Here is a 7,139-nt window from a genome sequence, read left to right as displayed (position 1 = left end):
CCCAAGCAAATGGTGGGACAGAAGTTTCTGGAATTAGTCCTTTTGGAGCAGCCTCAACCAATGACGGGTGGGAGTGCAAGATTAATACTCAGCGTGCTGGATAGATGATTGACAGATGGATAGATGATAGATATGTGATAGATAGATAGATACGAACATAGACGTATAAATACAGACACTCCTCAGGCCAATGCCATCAGTAGGAACTGGTTTGATAATATACTTTATACCAGCTGCCGTTCCTTTCCAGTCTCTCTTCCCCACTTCCCTACTGGTGTTTCCTACACTTCTCAAATAAATTATTTTGCACTAGGAATCTGTCTCAAAGTCTGTTTCTGAGGGTTCCCAAATGGAACAATTTTGTTGGTATACAAATCTGTGAAGCACTGCCCTAGGTCATATGCAATGAGAATGCTGTTCTCTATGAAACCGGTGCAGCACTTTTGCCCACTAGTGTTAAACCGGCTTAAACGATAGCTAAAAATGAGAAGTCAGACCTTAATTCACAATAGGACCTGTGAGAAGAAATTCAGTAAGCATGTCTGTTTTTAAAGTACGCTGCCTGGGTGCCTGTGTGGCTTAGGGCTAAATTGGGGTGAGGTTTTTTTAATTGGCTATGGTGGGTTTTGTTTTGTTTTGTTTTGTTTTGTTTTTACAACTTAGCAGTAAATTTTATTCATACTTCTAAAAACTGCTTGTTTCAAAACATTTTTGGCAAAATAACATGAACTCTATTTTCTTCTCTGTAGAATAAATAAAGAATAGCTAAATTTGATTTCAGCTACTTTCTCGATCTTTTCATGATGGTCTCTTCAAATGTCAAACTGCTATCTGAGGCATATATTTTTAACATTCCAATATCATAGTGAGTTACTTAAGATCTCAATCCTCATCCTTCTCCACAGACATACCATTTTTATGAAAGATAAAATCGAATCAAGGAATTAGCCTGAGGGAAGGAGATGGAGGAGGTACCTGGCCTAGGTTTCTGCTACCCAAAGTGAAAAGAAATACATAGTGTCCTCCTTGGAAATTGCCACATTAAATTTGGTTTTAATGAGTTCTTCCTCATTGCCAGTGTGTAGACAACATTATTCTTTGAAAGTTTTTTCATCTTCCTGCTAGCTATATCCACAGACTTCCTCAGCTTCTAAGAATAAAGAACCAACACGAGGCAGCCAGAGCAGCAGGGGAGAGATGCCAAAAGCATGAGTCTTCCAAAAGATCTTATCCAAATCCAGTGATTTAAGATGGACTTGGACGAAGGTATGGGATGGGAAAATAAGAAGAAAAAGTTACCATTACTCATTGGAGAGAAGGGACTATCATATGGATGGTTCTGGGTAAATCTCTAAGAAAAATATCCACAGATATTTACTGGGCTCTTTCTATGTACTGTGTCTTGTAGTAGCTCCCAAGAAATCAATATTAAATACTTTATATTTATTTAATAATCCACAAAAAACTGACACTTTAGTGTAAAAGCAGAAAAAACAAATCCAAGATTTCATTATAGTGTTATAAATGCGGCCACTGAGCTCTTTCCTTGGGTCCTACAAGAGCTCGAGAGCCTCTCAATGAGCCTGGGACTCAAGTATGTGAGACAGATGTTTCCCTACCATGTCGTTATGGAAAATCCTACTCTCCTGCCTCCAATCCCTCCAAAACTCATAGCAATTTAAAGACAGAATTTTTTCATTCTTTATCAACATAGTTGAAGTTGATAATTATAAGTGATATAATGTGATTGAAACAGAACATTTAACAAGAGAAAGTAGTATCAGAGAATATAACCTCATCACCCTTACTGGGATATTCTTACCTTAAAGTGTGAAATTTGACTTATCTATCCTGGCAACAACTTTTCTTTTTGTAGACTTAGCTACACAAGTATTTCAGAAATATTAGTGAGAACAGTGTTCTCTTAGGTTCTGCTTCTCCTTTGCCCCTAGTTCACTGAAAACCTGATTAACTTTCTTCTGTGTTTAAGCCCCTCCAGCTCAAGCACAGCCTCTCCCTTTAGTTCACGGAACTTCCCGAAGGCACAGAGGTTAAGCCACGACTTTTAACAGACGCCCTGCCAGGTGCCGCGGGGCCAGTTCGGCACCGCTGGATCACACGACCACCTCGCCAGACACAGCACCAGGCACCAGAGATAAAGAAATGAGGGACTCTTCTGCCACATGGCCGAGAGAGGCTCAGACACGTGTGTCCCACAGCGTAAGGGCTGTGCTGCGACGGGGGCACGTGAAAGACGCCAAAGGAGGAACATGGCCCAGAAGCAGAGGGCAGAGGCGACCGTGGACGCCTTCCTGCAGGAGGTGAGACTGTAAAAGGAGTTGAAATTCGCTGTGCACAGAAGGGGCGAAGACACTGGCGATGTGCTGCATTCCTTTCTGTCTGGAAAGGCTCCCCAAGAACCTCAGCTGAAAGGTGACACAGAAGTGGACCACAGCTCACGTGACGACGGCTGGGACGCTATGCAATCCCCTGAGCCAGGGCGCTCACTGGAACGTATGAAGGGCGGAGGCGGCCGTGAAGGCCAAGACCGGCGAGGACTGCGAGTCTCCGTCCAAATGCACGTCTCCCTGCCGAGTTCTACCTGGGCGGTACCACTTGCAGAACAAAGGTACTGAGAGGCTTATAACCCTCTTGAGAACGTGAAGCTCCAGCTAGCAACATAATTTACTAATTCCACAAAGGTCAGCAAAAGAGGCTTTACAAAAATACAGTATTTAGAATTTTACCTATTAAAAACTGAAAAGTAGCCCCTTATGTATAAATACGCTTGCCCCACAGTTAAGGCAGGGGCTTGACCCACAAATGTGTGCACATGTTTGAGAGGACATAGAAGTACCTGGTAATTTTTTAAGAATGTAAATAACTATATATATATATATATATATATATATATATATATATCTTGTGTTTTAGGTTAGTTTTTGCAAGACTAGTTATTAAATCAGTCTTCTTTTGTCATAGTCAAGCCTGTGGAAAGTACAGAGGGTCCCTGACTCACAATGATTTGACATCATTTTTTGACTTCACTATGGTGCAAAAGTGATTCGAATTCAGTAGAAACTGTGCTTTGAATTTTGAATTTTGATCTTTTCCCAGGCTAGCAATAGGTGGTACAATGCTGGGCCAATTCATCTGACACAAAGCCTATTTTATAATAATGCGTTAAATATCTCATGTAATTTATTGAATACTGTACTGAAAATATTCTGAGCACGTTTGAGGAAAGCAAGGGTAAGCTATGATGTTCAGTAGATTAGATATATCAAATGCATTTTTGACTTACAATATTTTTAACTTACAATAGGTTTATTGGGACACAATTCCATTATAAGTTAAGGATCATCTGTATAAAGGTGAAAAGGTTTGCCTCCTGAGTAAGAACAAGACATACAAGAACCAAACAAATTATAGAAATGGCAGTATGCTTTCATCTCTTCGTGGGCAATAATTGCGTTTTAATCAACATACAATATCTAACTGAAAACTATTTACAGCCACACTCCGCAGAGGATGTTTCAGTCAACAACAGACTGCATACACAAGGATGGTTCCATAAGATTATAATGGAGAAGAAAAATTCCCAGCCCCTGGTGACATCAAAGCCATCCTAATGTCGTAACTCAATACGTTCATTACCTTTTCTATGTTCAGGCATGTGTAGATACACAAATACTTACCACTGCGTCACAGTTGCCCACAGCATTCAGCGTAGTAACACGCTGCACAGGTTGTAGCCAAGGAGCCAGAAGCTGCACCATGTAACCTAGGTGTGTAGTAGACAACACCATCTGGGCTTGTGAAAGTACGCTATATTATGTTCACAAAATGACAAAATTGCCTAACGATGCACTTCTCAAACTGTACCCCCTTCGTTAAGCAAAGCATGACCTATATTTGTTTCTTGGCAATTGGAGACTAAAAAGGATTCCAACATGAACACTTGTCATATGCTTCTCCCTACACTGGGAACCAGCATTAGTGTGGGTCTACAGCTCTGGTCCCCTTTACACTTACTTGTGACATTTATAACATTTAAATAAAAAATAACAAAATCAAAATGACCTGGCACTTTTGCGAGAAGGTTCGTCCTCAATAGCCTTTAACAATGCTAATAAGTATGGTGGAGTCTCCATTCTGTGGAAGAGAGAGAAAACCTATGGGGAAATGTCACCTATGCGGAATGGGGTGGTGGAAAGCTGCCATAGATGGGCAAAGTAACATCTTAAGATGCTGCCAAAATGAAATGAGCACTCAGTAGCCTTGACCTGAAGAATTTGAAAACTATCAGCGGTAACAGAGTTAATTAGGTGGTTAATGGCAAAAGATGAATAGCTATTTATATTTAATGCCAAATAAAGTGAATACATTGGCATCTAGGAAATAGTATATATCAGCCTCAATAAAACTATCAAGAGCGTTCCAAGTCAACAGTCTGATTCAATAGGCATGAAAACCAGAAATTTCCCTGAAGTGTAGTTTTATCATCAGCTCTCATCAATTTGCTTTAGAAATCTCCTAGCTCTTTTCAAGTAAATTCCTCTGTAGTTTCATGTTTTGTAAGTCATGCTTAGTTTTACATTTTACAATTCATGTTTAGTTTCATCAGAATGTTATAAAAGGAAGAGGTATAATTAAAGCTCCGGACCAGGTAAAAGATCTATTCAAAGTGCAAAATAGACCGATGAATTCTGATGTAAAAGAACACAAGAAGTTCACTGATACAGCTTCAGGTTCCTCATTACTACTAACCTTTAAGAAACTTCCACTTCCTGAATGTTTGTACACTATCAAAGAAAGAAATCCACAATTATCTGAAAATGCTATTACAATACTCTTCCTTTGCCAACCACATACCTGTGTGAGGCTGGATTTTCTTCAGATACTTCAGCCAAATAACATACAGCAACAGATTGAATGCAGAAGCAGATATAAGAATTAGGCTGCCTTTAAACCAGACACGAAGAAGAGTTGTAAAAAATGTGAAGGATGTCACTTTTATTACTACACTTTTTGTTTAGAAATAGTTATTTCTTGTAATAACATTTATGTCAATGTATAATGGTTTCATTATTTTTAAATAAATTAGCAGATATTCTTTTTTTTTTTTTTTTTTTTTTTGAGACAGAGTGTCACTTTGTTGCCCTGGCTAGAGTGAGTGCCATGGCGTCAGCCTAGCTCACAGCAACCTCAAACTCCTGGGCTTAAGTGATCCTACTGCCTCAGCCTCCCGAGTAGCTGGGACTACAGGCATGCACCACCATGCTCAGCTAATTTTTTCTATATATATTTTAGTTGGCCAGATAATTTCTTTCTATTTTTAGTAGAGACGGGGTCTTGCTCTTGCTCAGGCTGGTCTCGAACTCCTGACCTCGAGTGATCCTCCCGCCTCAGCCTCCCAGAGTGCTAGGATTACAGGCGTGAGCCACCGTGCCTGGCCTAGCAGATATTCTTAAATTTTCTGTTTAAATTTTTATTGTGATAAATAGATACAACTCACATAAGAAAAATCCCCTGGGCTTGTTAATAACTTCTGAGTGAAAGGGTGTGCAGATTCTGCCAGCTGCCAAGTATATTTGCTGCAATTACACATTCTGTAACTGGGCAAACAACCACGGCATGGCTTCAAGGACCCACTGGAGCTATAACGAGATGGATCCGAGTTAAAACTCCATCAATCACCCGGACTCCATAAGCCCTTACTCTGACTGAAGGGCCACAGCAACATTTTGGGTCTTCTGGAATCAGTGTCAGTTTAGAGTCCATGTCCAGTAGTCCCCACAAAGTGTGATTATTTCCTTTTCCCCAGTACAAAAGTGCCCTTGTAGAGGCCATACCACCCCTTGGTGAAGGCTGGGAGAAAGGTTAATAGTGCAGATTCTCAGTAGGGTTGAGGAATCCTTCCTCAGCCTTCCCCTCATTCAAGGGCTTCTGGGTCTGTCAACTGGCTGAAGTCCAAGAATTGATTGAGGGTCCGTGACTCTGTTTTTATGATTCAAGTTAGACTTCTGTTCACTTGACCTGGTACTTTTATGTTTATACAGATCAAATTAAGAATTTAGTAGAATTCCTATCTATTTCACTTCTAGAAACACTATAAATAACTAGCCAACACTATAGGTCTACAGGGGTCCGGCTATTCTGATTAATGTGTTGATTCTAACGTCTGTTAGGCTAACTACGCCTACCATGACTTTGACAGTTAAGGGCCACCACTTGGCCCTTGCTCCATGTCTGACTGTTTTCTGTTGCTATAACAGAATGCCACAGACTGGGTAATTAATAAAGAAAAGAGGTTTATTTGGCTCATGATCTGGAAGCTGGGAACTCCAAGAGCGTGGCGCTGGCATCTGGCGAGGCCCGTCTTGCTGTGTCACCCACCGTGGCACAGGGCATCACCTGGCGAGGGGCAAAAGCATGCATGTCAGCTCAGGTATCCTTCCTCTTAGGATACAGCCACCAGTCCCATCGTACGGCCCCAACTGATGACCTTATCTAATCCTAAGTACCTCCCAAAGCCCTTACCTCCAGTCAACATACGAATTTGGTGAGCAATTTTTCAGCACATGAAATCTGGGGGACACATCCAAACTATAGCACCACCCCAAGATCTAATTGTTCCCACTATATTTAGGTTGTCCAGTTGAGTGGCTGCAATTCCCATTGTAAAGTCTGGCCAACATAAAGGAATTGATCATGGAGCTCTTCAAGAACACGGAGGCTTCTCTCATAAATTATTTCTCAAAGTGAAAGTGATGTCTTCTGGATCCTTCCAGTGGGGGTGATTAGGTCTTACAAGGAAAATCCACTCTACCATTCTAGTCCTCCTGAGCCTTTGAATCCTTCCCTCCACACGAAAGCAAGGCAGTCCGGGCATTGCCGAGTCACTCACAGCGGGCCACCTTTCAATCCCGATTTCAGTCAGCTAATCAGACTGATGAGCCCTCTCTGACTCGCCAAGCTGCAGCATTAAATGCAGAATCTGCTTAGTGAGCCCACACCAATAAATTTGGCCTGATCCAACTTTATATTCCTTCCATCATTATCCACACCTTTAATATCCACTGCCACACACATTCCCCAGATTCCTGCTTGTGCAGTTTCTTGGAGTGTAGTGCACT

This window comes from Lemur catta, chromosome 23 (assembly GCF_020740605.2).
Source record: "Lemur catta isolate mLemCat1 chromosome 23, mLemCat1.pri, whole genome shotgun sequence".
Taxonomy (NCBI): domain Eukaryota; kingdom Metazoa; phylum Chordata; class Mammalia; order Primates; family Lemuridae; genus Lemur; species Lemur catta.
The sequence above is the reverse complement of the archived record's forward strand: the minus strand, read 5'-3'. Positions refer to the sequence as shown.